The sequence below is a fragment of the Mauremys mutica genome, chromosome 24 (genome assembly GCF_020497125.1).
Source record: "Mauremys mutica isolate MM-2020 ecotype Southern chromosome 24, ASM2049712v1, whole genome shotgun sequence".
Taxonomy (NCBI): domain Eukaryota; kingdom Metazoa; phylum Chordata; order Testudines; family Geoemydidae; genus Mauremys; species Mauremys mutica.
The window spans coordinates 2,858,655-2,878,740 of NC_059095.1; the positions used below are offsets into that span (position 1 = coordinate 2,858,655).

At 43.6% G+C, this 20,086-nt stretch overlaps 1 protein-coding gene across 7 annotated transcripts in view; it reads left to right on the forward strand.

The window, feature by feature from the left end:
- GATAD2A (GATA zinc finger domain containing 2A) overlaps positions 1-20,086 on the forward strand; it is a 119,961-nt gene that overhangs the window by 51,126 nt on the left and 48,749 nt on the right. For 6 of the 7 annotated variants that reach the window (XM_044998637.1, XM_044998634.1, XM_044998633.1 and 3 more), the window contains exon 2: positions 5,278-5,355. The gene's annotated coding sequence lies outside the window, so the exon portion shown is untranslated. Of the gene's footprint in view, positions 1-3,910; positions 3,930-5,277; positions 5,356-20,086 lie in introns of those variants that run through there. The other variant, XM_044998639.1, reaches the window with a different exon arrangement.

Consider the following 20,086-nt stretch of genomic DNA (forward strand, 5'->3'; position numbering starts at 1 on the left):
CAGCGCAATTCCTTGTAAACTTACTCCTCATTACCATATCAACTCAAATATGTAAATTTTAGATTTCAAATGTAAAGCACAGTATCAGCTATTCCTGCTGTCAGCAGTTTTGATCAAGAGTAAGACACTCTGAAGAGATGTGGAAGACAAGTGATAGTAAAGTTCTGAAAACAATCCCAGAGTAGCTGGGTGTTTCAACTAAAATAATCTAGCAAACTCTGTTCCTGTTTTACATTATCACTAGGCTTCAGAGTTGTTCTCCCATTAAGATAAATGAATACAATTTATTTATACCTTTTAAGAGCTGGGTTTTTTCTTTTTTTTTTTCAGTCTATAAGCATGGGATGGGACTACATCAGCTAAGTTACAGGGTTGATTTCACTGCAGTGAGGGCTAGAAATGTAATTTTTTCTCATTTAAAAAAGAAAATCCTAAAACCTAAACTCTGAAGAAATTGTGGGAGCCAGTAACAGTGTGTTATAGCATTTCACAGATTGGGCAGGGTTATCACTTTTAGTTTCGTTGTGGTTTTTTTGGGGTGTTTATTTAAAAAAAAAAAAAAAAGGTGGTGTGCAATCCATTTATCAAACTATAAACTAACTTCCATGCTGCTTTAAAATGTTCCTTTGCTAGCTGAAGTAGTACTAAAGGTTACTAGTTTTTCATTTAAACAGTGAAGTGGGCTTCTGGTTAACTACTTCTCTGCTGGCCTCCAAAGTAACATTGTTTGTTTGAGTAATGCTACTTAAATACAATTTTACAACTTTAGAGTCCTTAACTAATATATTCCCCATACCGTTCCCGCTGAGAGGGTGAAGCCATAGACTGGCTTACTGATTTCATCCAAATACAGAAGGAGCTTGCGTGAGACAGGATTAGATCTGACCACTAGAGCATGTTGCCTTCCTGAAACTTCAGTACCAACATACCCTCAACATTTCAATGGAAACACTGGCAGACTGTCTGGATCAGCCCTAGAAGTGCACTATGTTCCATATACTATGTACATCAGGCAGCAGCAAAGCACTTAAACCACTAGCTCAGCAAGAAACTGGTTGAGTCTCATGACGCTGCCAGTATGGGAGTCCAGTGCCAAAATTCATCAAGATGGAAGATGACTGCTAGAGGTTCAAAAACCTGATATGAATCAGAAATCTAGATTTCAAGTTCATTTTGTATAAGGGAAGAAGTGCTTCTACCTTTTTTGCACTTGGACCTTGTTTGCTTAACACCTAGTGCAATTATCACTTTGAGCAACACATTTTTAGGGCTGGTCTATGCTTAAAAATTAGGTTGACATAGCTCTGTTGGTCAGGGCAATGAAGAATCCACAGCCCTGACCAATGTAGTTAAACTGCATCTACAGGGGGGTTAGGTCAGTAATGTCAATGGAAGAATGTTCCCATCAGTCTAGCTGCTGCTGTTCAGGAGGTTGGTAGTCCTGTACCGATGAAATGAGTTTTTGGGGTTGGGTTTGATTTCCCCCCCCCCCCATTTGGTGTAAACTACATCTGTGCTGTGGGATTGTCCTGGCATAGCTATGGTAACATAGCTATTCCAGGATAGTCTCCACTGTGTAGACGTACCCTCACACTAAGATCTCTGACAAATCTGTTGCTGCTGGGAGGGGGGGGGGGGAAATCAAGTTAACCATACTTGTGCCTTTCAGTAAAGATTTTGAAAATACATGACTTAATGTAGTTCTTTAATAGAGACATAGTGTCTTGTACTCTGATGGAAGGTGAATGGATTTAATACCAAAACTGAGGCAGCATTGATCAACGAACTGTGGGTCTAGTTAAGGGATATATTCTCCTCTGCAACCCATCTGACTTCAGTGGCATTTCATAGAGTATTTGTTGCTGAATTTGGCCCAGGAGGCTTTGATTGGGGGTAGAATAATGAATTTCTGTTGCACTGCAACAACTTGTGGTTACTTTTTAAAATAAATAAATAAATGAGCAGTTACAGTACTTCAGGTCTGTCCAGTAGCTCTTTCCTTGTTTACATTGCTGTATTGTGTATTACTATTTCTAGTCTTTGATTGCAAAAGAAATATTTATTACTTTCTAAGCCAGATGTTTGGGATGCAGCATGCAATACTTCAAAGGCAGCTGGCTTCCCTTTAGTCTAGTCTATACAGCATTACTGAAACCTTATAAAAGCACTGAAGTAGCAATGGCAATGATTTTCAATTGACCACTAATTAGAAAAGCATTGGACTAATAGGATGAGCTATACTTAGTAAGGCCTGCCCTTTTTGTTTAATCAGGGCCCAGAAACTAATAAATATCTGTTCATATAGTCTTGGGCAGGGGACTTTGTCATTTAATGGTGCTTCCATAACTGTTTCTTTGAACTGTTGAAGCCTACATTAGACTCAGCATAATCATCTTGAAATTTAAAAAAAACCAAACCCCTAAGTACCAGACCCAGTTTTGTGGGTCTCTGAGCACACTGACCCTTGGTGATGTAGCTTGTTTGGTCACTAAACTAATAGAACCGAATTTAAGTGTGCAGGGGGATGTGCAGAAAAGGTGTGCTGCTTTCATACCATCTATTTTTTTTTCTTTCATCCAAAGAGAAACACTAGCATCAGTTGAGCAGTCAGCATTTTCCCTGGCTTCCTGGACAGAATACAATGGTTCTGGATCTTTTTAAGAGGGAAATGACTCAGAATTCTTGGTGGCTTAGCAGAAACTGTAAGCCAAGCTTCCAAGGAGGAGTTTTGGTGCTCAATGTGCATTAGTTGTGCTCCACCTACAGTCCAGTACTGATCTGCTTAACCTTTGGAACTGATACCAGTCTGACAACATGCATGCTACTCTGTTATACTCCCAGCTAAATCTGTAGTTACATCTTTTTACTATTCTTTTGGTTTTTTTAGTTTTCCATGTGTACTGCATGAAAAATTATTAGGTGGCGGGGAGGTTTAATAGATTATGCAGTTTAAGTGGCTGCCACTCCAATAGTATGGCAAAGTTTGCTGCTTTTTTTAAACTGTTCAGTGGATTGTGTAAATAGGAATCAGCCTACTAAGTGCTTTAAACCTTCCTTTTCTCTTTAAAGCATTTTGTAATGCAGCGTGTAAAGGATGAGAGAACTCTCTCTTTATTTAAAAATAAATAAATAAAGCTGTACTTCCATAAACATCTTTGGACATACTTCTGAATCCATGTAGCCCTTAAGTTGCAAGACTTGCTCTTTTCAGGTGAGGATATATTTCCGTATGTCAGCATTAATTTTAAAGTATTGGTGCAAAATATTTAATTAAAAATACTAAAAATAATTATCCAAAGTAAAACAAAGTTGTGAGATGCCTTTCTAAGGAACAGTAAAATTAAAGGGTCTTCTCCCCATTTCTCCTCCTCCCCGCCCCAAGTCTGTCATCTCATTTATGACTGACTGCAATTATCCTTAAATCAATGCATCCTCTTCCTTCTTGAGTAGAACCCTACTAATGTCAACCCTTGAACTGCTCTGGAAACATGAGCCAGTCTAAAGAGCGTGAGCTAGCACGTCTATCTTCTCCTCCTATATGAGGAAGCTTCTATAAAGTTACCCACCCCCACCCCGCTTTGCTCAGTATGTGACACTACGGAAACTCCCACTATAAACTGTGGTTATAATCTCAGATGTGACCAGTCACGTAGATAACCTGTTTGATCTGCACTGTGGGGCGGTGGTCTGCATCTACCATTTTGTAGCTGTTCTTCCCAAGTCACTTTAAATCTTTGCATTTCACTTTTTTTGTTTTTAAGTGTTTAGCATGGGAAGTTGCCACCAAATAGATGACTCTGTAGCCTCTCAAGTACGTTGTAATTAACTTTTGAACTGGCAGAACAGCATTCAGAGATAACATTTATCCAAGCATTAACAATCTAAGATCCTGACTGCAATAGTGTAGAAACTTCTGGATGCGCAGTCAGGTGAGCTATTCAATATTACATTACCAAATTCTGCTCTTTGAATTGGGTAAAAAGAGAGGGTGAGATTAGAGAAATCCTGTTCTCTAGGCTGCTTTTTTGTGTTACACAGCTCAAGGTTTTTGTCATCTGGCTAAGCACAAAGGCTCTTGTGTTTTTGTTTGTCCTTGAGAAATCCTTTAAATCTAGTGGCTCTTCTGCCATTAGCAGCCATGTTCATGTCACAGGCCCAACTAAACGATACCGCCCTGGACAAGTGTTGCCTTGTTGCACGCATCTGGCTAAGTTGTCTCTGCTCCTAAAAAGTCCACTCGCTCACTGGGTACAATAACAAGTGAAAGCAGCTCGAAACCTTCCTGAAATAAAGCTGTTTTCCCCTGTTTGTCAGTGGTGTCGCTGTCCTAAATCCAGCATGCTGGTGTAGGATAGCGTCATAGGCACTGTCTTAAGAACAGGGACTTGGGTCTTTTTTTGTGTTTAAAAAAAAAAAAAAAAAAAATGTCTTCTAATACCCATCCCCCACATGGTCTTTCACTTTCTTTGGCCAAAGTGGAGTGGGGGTGAAGGTGGGTAGTGACAAAGCCTCAGGACTTCTTCATAGCGAGCTCCTACTGTGCTAGTCATTGTTGGTGTGACTTGATGTGCTGGCGTAGTCTTGTCCACCTCAAGCGAAGCTGTTGATCAGAAACTGGCACATTGTTTCCAACTCTAACAGGTGTTTGGATCGAACCACTTATTGTTAAGAGCATTGGACGACTCCCTGGAATATTAACCTAATGTGGTGCTGGGATTTTTGTGACGCAGAGTGAGAAACACAGTAGCTTCTAAATACTTCTAAGAATTATATCATTTTAATCTGAGCATAATACAAAGGCTGTGGCTACACTGGCAAAAATTGGACCTGTAATTCTCTACTTGTGGAAGCTGTAGTGTAGAAAAGTCTAGGGTATTTTTACTACCCTCTTGTTTAATCCTTGGATTCAAGTAGCTGAGTTTAATAAGCTCTGTCCCCTTCATCAATGACTTTCACTGCCTGCTGTTAGTTGTAAGAGGGGAACTCAAGACTTCCCAATCAGAGCAGTTAGAACTCTACGTTTAGAAAACACACTTATTGCATTTTATCTTTTCTTTTCTCTCTCCTCAGATGTATCCTTTCTGTTTACAAGTTGGTAGTGGTTGATGCTACCAGGTTACAGAAATAAAATAAATTATGGCTTGAAAACAATTCTTTCATTGGGAGGATGGGAACAAACTGTGTAGTTAAGTTCATTTTCTGTTGCCAGTGATGTTTCATCAAACGCCTCTGTAGTCCAGCTCAAAGTGTACTAAAATATCCCTTCTTCCTCCCCAGGACCTTCACTGCAGGCATATTGCTCAGCCAGGAGAAGTGGACAAGATTCTCTTTGGAACCCATGAACTTCTCTGACAGGTAGGAGTTGCTCTGTAGTGCTATGGTCTATTATGCTAGGTAGCATTTTGCAAACTCTAACATATATGGGAGGCTGGAAAAAAGTCAATTTTCCCTATTTAAAAAAAGGGGAACTGAGGCATAGAGAAGTTAAATGACTTGCCCAGTGTGACACAGGAAGTCAGTGCATCCAACTCTCTTGAATTCCCACTCCAGTGCTGTAATAAGAACATCTTTCCTCTCCAGTTAATCAAAACACGTGAAGTAGATGAATATCCCTAATTTACAAATGGGTAAACTGAGGCCAAAAGACATTTCAGTGAGTTATCCTTACTACTTCTTCCCAGTTGAGCAAAATACAGCAGCTGCACTAAATTTTCAGTCCCTGAGAGCATGAGAAGCAGGACAGTAAGCACAAATGCCACTTCCCCCTGAATCTTGATCTGAGTAACCTGTGTGGTTTAAAGGAAAGTGTGTATGAATGGTAATGGAACTCCTGAGTTCTTATCTCAGCTCTGCCAGTGCATTCTGGGCTCCAGAACTGGACACATGTTCATCCTGCCTGGGGGACGGACTAGATGACCTCTTGAGGTCCCTTCCAGACTGACCTTGCTATGATTCTCTCACTGTCATCGTGATGAAACAAATTGCAGTGTTTTTTCCCATAAACCTGACTGCAGGTGCATTATGAAGGGTTCTGTTCCCAGTTAACAAAACAAATCCCAGATGCTGGCATCTGTTACATAAAGGTAATCCTCACTTTTTCCAAGCATTTTAAAAATTAACTTTGCACTAAATTTGAAAAGCAACATGTTACAAACAAGCTGACAAACGTGAGGCACTACTAATCTGATGGTATGACTCCCATTCTCTTTCTCATATGTTCCCAAATCTGGACAGTGTGACACTATGAAAAGAATCCTGAGAAACAGAAATAAGTGGTGGTGGTGTTTAGGGTCCAGGTGGAGGCAGTGGAGACTTTTTTGGGGGGCAAGTTATCTCCTCCTTTTGTGAGACCAAAAAGTTAAATGAAATAGTGAAAAATCTCCCCAATATGTAACATTTAAGCTACTAAGAAACTGGAATCTTGGTGAAAAACTACATGTGAAATAGGCCACAGTTAACTGTTTCTGCTGGCACCCCTCGGTATTCTTTACCATAAGGTCATGTGAATGTTTCAGTCCTAGAGTTCTCATGATGATGTAGCACCCTACAGAACATTTGAAAAGCGTGTTTCTGCACAATTAAAGGGAGACCAACAGCTTGTAAGGCCAGAAGGGGCCATTGTGACTGTCTAGTTTGCCTGCATAATACAGGCTATAGGACTTCTCTGTATTAATTCCTGCTTCAGGTTCACTAGCTGTGCTTGAACTAGAGCGTGTCTTTTTTAAGAAAAAGTCCAATCTTGATCTTAAAATTAAGAGATGGAGCAACAACAAAACTTGGTAAGATATTCCAATGATTTATTATCCTCGGTGTTTAAAAATGTACACGTTCTTTCTAGTGTGAATTTGTCTAGTTTCAACTTCCAGCCATTGATTCTTCTGACACCTGTCTGCTAGCCTGAAGAGTCCTCTTTCAAATTTCAGTTCCCCAGGTACTTGTAGACTATGATCAAGTAACAACTTGGGCTGTGCTTCATACCTGCCCTTCTGTGTTTGAAATCTCTTAATGCAGCAACCCAGACTTTTGAGGTTTCAGCAGCTTTCACACCCACCAGTCTTTTAGCCTGATCTCTAGATTATTTGGGGGAAAAGGAGTCAAATTGATCCCAGGATAAGTAGTGCTACTACATGCCTTCTAGAAATACATATAATTATTTTACACAAAGCCATGGGTCTCAGGACAAAACTATGGAGGCAACACCTTCATTTTATTAATAATAAAAAAAGGGAGGGTGGAGCAAGTGGAGAATCCCTTCTAGGGTGAGCAACTTTCTCTGGGTCTGTGTGCCCTGCCTTTCTATCTTTTTGCATTTTATGTCCTGGACAGTGCTGAACTCACTAGGTACATAAATGATCATATAATAATGGCTTAATTATGAATCCTAAAAAATGGTACCTCCAGCCCAAGTCCTTCTGCGATAATACTCTGCTCAAATTCAGGCAGCTTGTGTGCATAAAAAAATGGGAATGTCTCCCTTGTCTTCATTTCAGTGTGAATTGCAGAGATAGCTAGATAAGCTGACTTCATGTTAGAGTCACAGCAACAAATAAATACTAACTTTACTCATAACATTTTAAATGATTTTCATGTGCGATGAACCCAGATCTCCAAAGCACTGAGAGTCTCTGTTGGGATGCTGAGCATATTAATCTCTCGCTAAAGAAAATGGAAGGTCCTAATGCTCCTTATTAGAGACACTGATCAATGAACAGAGGAAGTGTGAACTTAACATATTTTGATGTTTTCCTAAAAGTTTGTCATGATCTTACCTAATACTGCAGTTTTTCTTTAATTCATTTTTTATAGACAAGTTTAAACAGATTTGGCTTAAATGGGGTCATGCCAGTATAATAACAATTTGCACCACAGGAGGTGGTATTGTCACTCCATGGGCTTTCAGCTACAGAAGTCCTTTACCATTCATGTATAGAAGTTTGAAGCTCTGAGCTTGATTTGAGAAGAAATACATAAGGTATCTTAATAAAAATGTTCTAGAGTAATTTTTTGTCAAGTTTAAATTTGACAACTGAATTACTTCATAACCAATTTTTTAAAAAAGAATTGTGAGCTGTTGCATTGTGAACACAATGTTTATATTAAGTCCACATCATGTTGCTTAGTCATTACAACGGAAATAAAGCTAGCTTTGACAATATAGAAAAACAAGGTATAGAATGAATGGATTACCATAGATGTGTGCTCCAAAAAAACACAAGAATATTAGTTGTGAGTTTACTGTAGCAAAGCCTAGGACTGAATTCTTCCCTAAAAAACCTTAAACCCAGAGCAGTGTGTCTGTCTCTAGCTAATTTGTTGGACTGGTGTCACCATAACATTATCTGCGATGGTTGAAATCTAATGGTAGATCATAAATGCTCTGCTTGCACATTTATTTTTTCTTTGCTAGCAAAGTGATGGTGACTTAACTTTTTTTTTTCTTGCGGTGTCTTGGCATTTTTTGTATAAAGTGTGCTTGGCAACTTCCTAAGCAAGTTTTCTGTTGCTTTTAATCATAGGTCTTTAATGAGCCTAAACAAGCTCACTTATTTTCCCCTGAAACCTATAAAAAATCATAATCCACAAGGTGTTGATTCCCTGAACAGACTGCTGTGTTCATTTCTGACTCAGGCATGGTGAAAGTATGGGACACAAAGGGTTAAGGTCTGCCATTTTGTTATGTAACACCCTTAATGGACATATCAGTGAATGGCACCAAAATGGCAGGGCTTAACCCTTTGTGAGCTGTAGTGCCTCACAGTCAGAAACCTGCATCTCAGAAGCTAGGCTTGGATTTTTTTTTTTAATTAAAAACAAGTCTCAGTTTTAAAGATTTGTTTTAACCAGCATGTGGCCTGCTGATTAGTTCTTTTGCTTCAGTAACAATACCAGAAAAACTTAAAACATTTTAAAATGTTTTTTGTTGTTGGTCATTTTCATGCCACAGGACTAATCAGCTTCCCTTTGGATGCTACTTTTCTTATTACTGAGTTGATACACTAAAGAAAAGATCTTGAGTTACCAGACTGCAGCCATCTACTGTCTAAGGCGTAAGTGTGTTCTAGTCCTAGATTGCCTAGATTTTTTATTAAAGAAATCAAACAGGTGTGAGTTAAGATTTTTTTTTTTAAGAAATCAAATTCTTAACTCACCCCCTCTTTTTTTTTTTAAAGGTTTCTTAACAATAAATAAAAATTGGACGGGGGCATTGTAGGGGCAGCATCTTGGCCTTTGGATTTTTTTTTTATTGTGGCACACTTTATTTTTATTTTTTTTAAACTTAATGTGGCAGATTTCTGTGAGGTTCCTTTTTTCACTGGCAATTAGAAAAACAATAGTAGTGATTTAATGAGTCTAGAATTAAATTGGAACAGTGCATTGTTGTTTTCCCCTGGTAGGCGGGGGTGTGAATTGGGGGACCATGGGCACTCTTTCTGATAAAGCATCAAAGCTCTTGGTTACACAAGTTGCACTCCATGGAAAGCCTAGAAGGCTTCCAGTCTGACATGGTACTTTTAGTAAACAGACTACAGTATTCTTTGAACATCTTCACTTAGGGAGATGCACTCAAACGTTGCTTGACCTGCCTGCTTCCTTTTTCTGTGAATTCCCCCCCGCCGGAATTAGGAATAGGGCACGTAAATCCAGGGGGAAATCATTCTGTCCCTTTTTTTGGCTGTCAGCAAATTCTACACAACTTGTCTTACCCTTAGCATACAGTTTAGGTTTTTTTGTTTTTAAAGGCATCCCTAAAACTCTTCTATAGACGGCCTGTACATTAATAGCAGAACAATACTTGCACCTTGTTCTCATTTGAAACATTGTAGCATCTGCTTTGCCAGACTGACTGTCTTAACTTTGCACTGGAGAATCTCTCTCTGTTCACAGTTTGATAAGCTGAAGTTTAGACTCTACACACAAGGTGATGTTTATGTAATGGCTATCAGAGGCATTTTATAGAATATTCTGTGGTATGGCTTGAATTTTTTCTTGACTAATAATGACTAGTAATTAGATGTGCTTACAGCTGCAGGAATTCACAGAACTGCATGGGTGGCCTCTCGCTTATGAGGTCTTGAGAAAAAAAATGTAAAATATGCTACATCTGATGCAGTACTGAGATCCCTAAAATCTATGCAGTGATGATTGCAGATAAGTCATGTGGGTATATTATGAACATATCATGTATTCTTAAAATTGCCAGTAGCTGATATCCTAGTACACAAGGAGATAGAAATATATACAGTTTTCAAGTCTTGAGAGAACTTATTTTAACAGCTAACTTGTTTATTATTTTTATTGGCAAGCATGAGTGAAGTTAAGCAAATTCGTTCAGTAGCATTTTTGGTACCGTGGAAACAGTATATAGCTGAAATTTCACCAGCTGTTCTCATGAGACAGCTGTTGAGGATCTAAGCTCATTCACTTTTTTCCCCTCTCCTGTGATGCACCAGTTCTGCTTTTGTCTTCTCACTCCTCAGTACCGATAGCCAGCTGATTAACTTTAGTGAAATAGAGCTCTCGGCCCCAATGGGTGGCTCAGGCAGTACATCTCAAGTTTGTTAAAGAAGTATAAAACAGTAATATATAAAATACTTGCTGTGCACTTGCATGCAAAGATTGGCTTCCTATTTTCCTGGGCTTGGTTCGTTCTGTTCTGTGCTGCACATAGGCTCTGAAATGATGGTGATATCTCCATTTACAGTATCTTTTTTTCCTGTATTTTTAACCTTATTTTTTCTCTCTTCTCCTCCCCCCCCCCCCCGAATCTTTTTTCTCTTCAATTGCAGCATAAAATATGGTTCTGAATTTGGTTTTTCACTTGGGTACTGCTATCCCAAATTCCTGGCTTTAGTTTAGAAGACGTTGTAAATCTCAACATGATATAAAGGTGGGGGGAAAAGGAATAATATTGACTGGAAATTTCTTATTTAATGGTATAGACTTGGTAAATGAACATGTATTAATCCAAAATGATCAGTAGATCTCAAGCCATTCTCTATCTAAAAGGACCACCACCAAAGGCTAGACAAATGAATCAGGGAACGCTGCTGCCACTTAATTCAGCAATTTAGTTGTTTACTTCTCTGTTTTAATCCACTCCTTGCACTGGAGGGGGTGTGCGGAGAAGAGCCCTAAAAAGTAGGGGGAAGCTTTTTAAAAATGCTTGATATATTCATTTGCATTACAAATATCCAAAATGCTCTTCCAGCAATTTCATATTGGTGTCCAAGCTACAGGAGGGATGAGAAATCTATGTATGAATTGCAGAACCTCTGTTTTATGAACATCAGTCTTACAAACGACCAGTTTTATATCAACTATTTTTCCTAATGGGGTGGAGGGGAGGGGAAAGAATCACCTAACAAAAGTGATGTTGATAAAGAACAAGTCAACATCCTTGCTCATTCTGCTGCCTTTAATGCATTGGAAATTGCTTTGCTGTTGTCTGAAGAACAAAGCGATATAGTGCACTATATCTACTGTAATTCTGAGATGAGTTTTAAGAACTTGATCCCTAATTAGCTTGTAAAATAGGGGTTCTACTGTATATCGAATACTCTTCTGCAGCCTGTGTGGTACTTTGCCCCACTCGTGGTTTGACTTTATATGGATAGTCCACCATATACTTATGTTGGAAACTAGAAAGAGGAGGAATCTTAGACACATGCTCACATCCTTCCCCCACCCCCACCCCCCAGGAAAGGTGAAGAGGAGGTATGTTGTATAAATCTGGAGGACATATCACTCCTACAGATCATATATGGTCTAAGAAAGCATTTTAGCTAGAAGGAGAATCCCTGAAATTCCAAATTCATCTTGGAGAATGTTCATTAAAGAATGAAGTTCATGCTGTCCAGCAAGAATTAGTCAGCTACTCCAGTTCTTAGTGAACCTAGATACTGCTTTTTATGTTTTTACTTTAAAATACCACATTGCATCCTACTTAAAATGATGTTCAGATATCCACTGACACATTTTTGTTTTGGGGCCGGTTTTGTTCAATATCTTCATTAACGATCTGGAGGATGGTGTGGACTGCACCCTTAGCAAGTTTGCAGATGACACTAAACTGGGAGGAGTGGTTGATACGCTGGAGGGTAGGGATAGGATACAGAGGGACCTAGACAAATTAGAGGATTGGGCCAAAAGAAATATGATGAGGTTCAACAAGGACAAGTGCAGAGTCCTGCACTTAGGACGGAAGAATCCCATGCACTGCTACAGACTAGGGACCGAATGGCTGGGTAGCAGTTCTGCAGAAAAGGACCTAGGGGTTACGGTGGACGAAAAGCTGAATATGAGTCAACAGTGTGCCCTTGTTGCCAAGAAGGCTAATGGCATTTTGGGTTGTATAAGTAGGGGCATTTCCAGCAGATCAAGGGATGTGATCATCCCCCTCTACTCAGCACTGGTGAGGCCTCATTTGGAGTACTGTGTCCAGTTTTGGGCCCCACACTACAAGAAGGATGTGGATAAATTGGAGAGAGTCCAGCGGAGGGCAACAAAAATGATTAGGGGGCTGGAGCACATGACTTATGAGGAGAGGCTGAGGGAACTGGGATTGTTTAGTCTGCAGAAGAGAAGAATGAGGGGGGATTTGATAGCTGCTTTCAACTACCTGAAAGGGGGTTCCAAAGAGGATGGATCTAGACTGTTCTCAGTGGTAGAAGATGACAGAACAAGGAGTAATGGTCTCAAGTTGCAGAGGGGGAGGTTTAGGTTGGATATTAGGAAAAACTTTTTCACTAGTAGGGTGGTGAAGAACTGGAATGGGTTACCTAGGGAGGTAGTGGAATCTCCTTCCTTAGAGGCTTTTAAGGTCAGGCTTGACAAAGCCCTGGCTGGGATGATTTAGTTGGGTTTGGTCCTGCTTTGAGCAGGGGGTTGGACTAGATGACCTCCTGAGGTCCCTTCCAACCCTGAGATTCTATGATTCTACATTGGTACGGGTGATTGTTACATGTGGAATTCAGATTGTTATGGCTCCTGAAGGAAACTATTTCTCCTGTCACATTAAAACATTTGCCTTTATTGGGGTTGAATCTAGGGCAAGCTTAAAAACAAAACAAAGAGAAATTGTGGCACAAGTATGTATGTGAACTTTTTTCAAGCATGAGAATACCTATCCTCTCTTCTCTCCCCATCCACATCCTCCATGCTGATAATTCAGGATCAGCCAAACAAACTCCCACCAACTTTCAAAGAAAAAGAAAGCTTCAGCTTTGGGCTGAGAGAGCATGGGATTTCTGGGCTGAAGTAAGTCACTTTTTAGTAATTTGTAAAACTAAGAAAAATAGGGGCTGTAATGAAATGTCTCCTCATGTGTTAACTATAGCATCGCTACTGCTTCCCTCTGGTACATGAAAATCAAAAGTTAAAACACTGATTTCATAGACCAAACCACTTCTGAGCTGTGTCCTCAGGTTAGTTATGGGAAGCCACATGAATTTTAGTTGCAGGCTTATTTTTCCTTGATCCCTAACAGTATTGCATTGTGGCTTTAAGTGTGCCTGAAGTGATGGCACTTGCGTTAAGGGAAAAATAATATACAAGAAATTGTTCTTCGAGTGATAGCTCATGTGTATTCCACAGTAGGTGTGTGTGCTCGCCACGTGCGCCAGTGTTGGAAGTTTTTCCCTTAGCAGTACCCGTACTGGGGGAGCACTACTGCAGCCCCTGGAGTGGCGTCTCTATATTGTACTATAAGGGGAGCCACGCGCTGCCCCAACCCTCAGTTCTTTCTTGCCTCCAGTGAAGGTAGTCAGAACATCTTGCTCCAGCCTTGCTGCAGCTTCTCTAGTTGACCTTAGTGGTACAGTTACTTTTAGTAGTTTTTTTTTTTGTTTGTTTTTTTTCCCAAGTAGTTACAGTGGGCTCGGGGCGGGCCCCAGGCTTCAAGTCATGCGACTCCTGTCACCGTTCTATGCCCAGAAGTGACCCGCACGCTCAGGGTGGCCAATCATCAGGCCCTACTTTAACTTATGGGAGTCCCTACCAAAGTTTGAACCTCTCCTCCCCGAGTGGGACAAAAAGGACTTCAAGGCTCTGGTAAAGGAAGGGGCAGCAGTGGCAAAAGCAACCCTCCAGGCGACATCAGACGCAGCCAATACGGCAGCCCGCCCAAAGGCTTCCGCCATTTCCATGCGCAGGGCGTCCTGGCTCCTCCTGTCGGCAGAGGCCCAGTCCCTCATGCAGGACCTGCCCTTTGCTGGGAAAGCATTTTTTGCGGACCAAACGGATGTCTTCTGCACGGGATGAAGGATTCTCATACCATCCTGCAAACCTTGGGCCTCTACATCCCGCCGGCTAAGGACAAGCCCAGACTGCAAACTTCGGCTCCACCTGCACGGAGCAGATACGAGCCCCATCCAAGAGTCCGAGAGACCAGAGGCGTTGGTCTCAACATCAGTCCCGCTCTGCCCCACAGCCCAGGCCCTCTAAGGGCAAGAGGCAGGAAAAGAGGCAATTTTGACTATTTGCAAGGGGTACCAGGCCTGTTACCAGGGAGACCCCCCCCCCCCCCGATTTAAAAAAAAGTTTGTGTTCTACAACCGATTGTCTGTCTGCCTTCTGAATAGTGGTCCCGTATAACATCGGACCAATGGGTCCTCAACACTATTTCCAAGGGCTACATGTTGCAGTTCACTTTGCCCCCACCTTACCACCCCCCGTCCCTAGTGAGCCCCGGGGACCCGGAGTATGCCCGCCTCCTAGGGCAGGAGGTGGTGCATCTGCTCCACCTGGGGGCAGTGGAAAGAGTACCAGTAGACTTCCAGGGCAGAGGCTTCTACTCCTGGTACTTCCTGATCCCAAAGGCAAAAGGGGGGCTCAGGCCCATCCTGGACCTACGGGATCTCAACCGGTTTATGGTCCACTCCAAGTTCCGCATGGTATCTCTGGCCTCTATTATTCCCTCCCTGGACCCAGAGGATTGGTACGTGGCCCTAGACCTACAGGATGCGTATTTCCATATCCATATATTCGAGGGGCACAGGCGCTTCCTCAGGTTTCTGGTTGGGTTGGCTCACTACCAGTTCACGGTCCTCCCTTTTGGTCTATCCATGGCACCCAGGGTTTTCACCAAGTGCATGGCAGTGGTAGCGGCATATCTCTGGTGGAAAGGGGTGCAGATCTTTCCATACCTGGAAGATTGGCTTCTCTGGGGCAGCTCTTGGTCCCAGATGCAGGCCCATGTGGAACTGCTCCTGTCCACATGCGCAGATCTCGGCCTAGTGGTGAACGAGAACAAATCTACGTTAGTCCCAGTTCAGCACATAGAATTCATAGGGGCACTGCTGGACTCCTTAAGGGCCTCAGCCTCTCTCCCTCTGGGCAGGTTCGAGACTCTCAAATGTCTCATTGCCTCGGTCACGGGGAAGGCCGTGACAACGGCAAGAGCGTGCCTTCAGATTCTCGGGCACATGGCAGCATGCACGTACGTGGTCCACCATGCCAGGCTCGGAATGAGGCCCCTCTAGCTTTGGCTAGCCTCCCAGTATTCCCAGGCTCGGGACGGACTGGACAGGGTTATCCTGGTACCGCCCCAAGTCGTTGCCTGCCTACAATGGTGGTCCCTCCCAAGCAACATGCTACAGGGGGTCTCTTTCCAGGAAGCCTCCCCATCATTAGACCTGGTGTCAGATGCCTTGGATCTGGGATGGGGAGCTCATATAGGGAACATTCAAACCCAAGGAAGATGGTTGGCCTCCGACTTGCCCTGAGCTCTGACATTTATGTGGAGGGACAATACGGTTGGCTTGCGTAGCTTTCAGCATGCACCTTTGCGGGAAGGTGGTCAGAGTCCTTACGGACAACACCGCTGCGATGTACTACATCAACAGGCAAGGCAGGACCCATTCCTTGGCCCTATGCCTGGAAGCCCTGAGCCTATGGGAACTCTGTATAGCCCACTATCTCCCTGCGAGCCTTCCACTTACCTGGCGTCCACAATGTGCAAGCCAATCACTTCAGCAGGGTTTTGTCCTACCAGTATGACCACTTGGTGGTCAAACACCAGCTCTTCCGAGAGTGGGGAGTTCCCCAGGTCAACCTCTTTGCAACTGACCAGAACCGGCGCTGTCTTCAGTTCTGCTCCAAGGGAGGAGTGGGGAAGGGGGCAATCTCGGACACCTTCCTCCTGCAGTGGTCAGGCCAGCTTTTCTATCCCTTCCCACCCTTTCCCCTGATCGGCAAGGTCCTGCAAAAAGTTAAAAACAGACACGTCGCGGCTTATCCTCATAGCCCTGGACTGGGCCTGACAACGCTGGTACAGGACCCTCCTTCACCTCTTAGTGGCCCACCCACCCCACCACGGAGCCTACCACTTCACCCGGACCTCCTCTCCCAGGAAGGAGGCCGCCTCCTCCATCCCAACCTAGCCGTGCTCCACCTGACAGCGTGGTTGCTCAGTGGTTAGATCAGGAGAAGGGGAGGTGTTCAGAGGATGTCAAACGAGTCCTGTTGGAAAGTAGCCATCCACATGGCAGACATACCTAGCAAAGTGGTCCAGTTTCTCTAGGTAGGCGGCGGAGCGGGGAACCTCCCCATCGTCTGCACTGCTCCAGATTATCCTTGATTACCTCCTGTCCCTTAGGACTCAAGGACTAGCTCCCGCCTCTCTCAGGGTACATTTGGCGGCCATATTGGCCTTCTACCCACCGGTGCAGGGCCAGTTGGTCTTTTCTCATACTATGACTTCCCACTTTCTAAGAAGCCTGGTCTGTTCATTCCTGTATGCTAGGTCCCCTGTTCTGAAGTGAGACCTAAACCCAGTTTTATCCTGTCTCACGGGACCTCCCTTTGAACCGTTGGCCACGTGTTCCTGGTCTCACCTGTCATGGAAGGTAGCATTCCTTGTAGCTATCATGTCAGCCCGACATGTCTCGGAGCTCAGGGCCTTGACCTTGGAACCCCCATATACAGTGTTCCACAAGGATAAGGTCTGGCTTCGTCCACACTCCTCATTCCTCCCAAAGGTGGTCTCCGCCTTCCATATGGAACAGGACATTTTCCTTCCGGTGCTCTGTCCTAAGCCCCATTCCTCCAACGAGGAACGTCGCCTTCACATGCTCGATGTGCGTAGTGCACTGGCCTTCTACCTGGACCGGATCAAGCTGTTCCGGAAATCCTCGTAGCTGTTCGTTGCATAGGCCGAGCGTATGATGGGGCAACCAATTTCCACCTAGCGCCTTTCCCACTGGATCACCTCATGCATACGCACGTGCTATGACCTGGTGAGGGTTCCCCCGCCACCAATCGTCAGGGCGCACTCAACGAGAGCTTAGGCCTCGTTGGCTGCCTATGTAGCCCTCGTCCCGATCCAGGACATCTGTTGGGTTGCCACGTGGTCTTCTGTCCACACATTTTCTTCGCATTATGCGATCGTCTCCCAAGCGAGGGATGACGCCAGGTTTAGTAGGGCGGTACTACGTCCCGGAAACCCTTAAACGCCTACCCACCTCCATCAGATATAGCTTGGAGTCACCTACTGTGGAATGCACGAGCAATCACTCAAAGAAGAAAGGATAGTTACCTGTTCCGTAACTGGAGTTCTCAGAGATGTGTGGTGTGCATCTACCTACAACTCAACTAGTTCACCATTTTCATTAATTATGCTATAGTCCCATTGGACACTGTGACGATTAGGGTCACCATTGATCACCTATGTTTTGTTATGTTCGAGGTTATGTGGGCTGGCAAACTTGAATTGCTTCCATGGCAATTTGTGACAGACGTGCTGGAAATGCTGTCCGTGTCTTCTGTCAGGACTTCAGTGTCATTATTATTGGTCATAAGTCTTGTGTTGATGACAAGGTCAGGTTTGACAAAAATGGCACTGCCTATTGCTCTTGTAGTCTTTCAGTTGGTATCTGGTGGTGTGTACTTCTAGAACTTGACGTACGCAGCCTGAGAGTGGTGTACTCTTGCTGCTGTTGTGCTGAGGTTATGCAAACGGCGTATTCTGCTGACTAGACTAACCTTGAAATCACAAATTTTAAAGAGCAGGACCCTTCAAGGGGAGGCAGTCTGTGGAGGAGAAATCACTTTGACTTATGGCCTTTTGAAAAATCATTTTAAGAAAAGTTGAATTATGCACCTGTTCAATAACACCGTTACACAGATGCAGGCAGATTTATTTACTTCAGAGCTTCCTAAGTTGTGGTCCATGAGCAACAGAAGATCTGCAGCACATTTTCTGGTGGCTTATGGAGAACTGGCTGCTTGTGTGATGCCAGTTGCTGCTCCTTTCTAGCTGCTAAATTGCCCTAAAAGACAGATAAAAAGTCTTTCTGTACAAGTAATTACTGTACTTGCTATAGGTGTTACAGGTTGTGAATGGGAGAAGAGGATGATTTGTGAGATCATGAGTGGGTGGGGGGAGGAAGCAGGTAGCCTATGAAAATATAGTCCACGCTATGGGGAAAATTGGGAGTGACTTCTTTACTTTCAGTAGTAATAAATTGCTAATGCTTTTTCTCTCTCATATTTGGTCACTGTTGAAGAATGTTCTTCAAATTGCACATCACCTGATACTTCAGCTGGTCTGCTTATCTACTTTAATTACATGAGTTGGTTACTTAACTCCTTTAATTTTGGCAATTTTAATTCTGAGTTGCCAGTTGTGTTAGTGGAGGTAAGGAGGAGTAAGAAATAATATCGGTTCCAAAGAACTGTTTGTTTGAAATAAACCACAAAGTATTTCTAGCCCCCAAAAAATCCCTTTATCAGTTCTAGGCTGATTTATTTACAAGTCATTTTTTGGCAAAGGAGGACAAAGTTGCCATAGAAAAGGTGCAGTTTGAACTTTCTCATACAGGCCCTTTGTTCCATAAAGTTTGCATTGTTGAGAAAACTGACAGTCACAGCACCAAGTTATGTCGACACAAGGCGACTTACAATCAACCTATGTATATGTATGCCTACACTCAAATTTGTCACTGACTGACATAAGCACTCCATTAGTGACACAGTAAAACCACCTCCCCGAATGGTGTAGAGCAGGGGTGGGCAAACTTTTGGGCCTGAGGGCCACATCAGGGTTCCAAAACTGTAAGGAGGGCCGGGTAGGGAAGTTTGTGCCTCCCTAAACAGCCTGGCCCCTGCCCCCTCCCACTTCCTGCCCCCTGACTGCACCCCTCAGAACCTCCGACTCATCCAACCCCCCCCCCCTTCCACGCTCCTTGCGGGGGACAGCAGGGGAGGGGCTGGGAACTCAAGAACCAGGCAGGACGGTCCCACGGGCTGTAGTTTGCCCACCTCTGATGTAGAGCCATGGTTGACCTACTGAGATTGACACAGTGCAAGTACTATATAGACACTGCATGACCTGTGTCAATCCTAACAGTTCTCCATGAGCTGTCCCGCAATGCCCTGTTCCCTGTGACACTGACCACACTTGTTACAACTTTAAACTCCACTGCCCAAGAGTCAGAGAGACCAAAAGCCACTCCATCCACCCTTTAACTCCTCCCCCCCCCCATGTTTTTTGTAATACCTTTCCTGATTGCCCACTTTGGCAATCACATCTAGTCGCTCACCCTTGTGGACAACTGCCGAACCGACCAGGCCAGCTCCACATACAAGATGTGCTCCTACCCAGAGTAGACCGGAAGTATTGGATCTCCTGGGCCTCAGAGAGAGGAGGCGCTGCAAGCACAGCAATGGACCAGCTGTAGAAACATGTCCATCTAGGAGCAGACTGCACAGGGAATTCAGGCAAAGAGGGTGTGAGAGGGATCAGCAGCAGTGCCATGTAAAAGTAAAGGATCTCTGCCAGGCATTCCACAAGGCAAGGGAGCACAACAGATCTGGCCCTACACTGCAGACCTGACACTTCTACAAGGAACTGCATGCCGTACTTGGCAGAAACCCCCACCAGCTCCCCACAGACCACTGTGGATACTTTGGAGGAGCCTGACCCAGAGACCCTTACTGCGAACAGTGAGAAAGAAAGGGAGTTGGGGGGAGACATGGTGGAGGACTCCAGCCATGCTGCAAACCAGGACCTTTTTGAGGCTCTGCCACCGTGTAGCCAGCCCCATCAGGCAAACATGGAGGAACTCAGTATGCGTGCAGTGATTTTTTT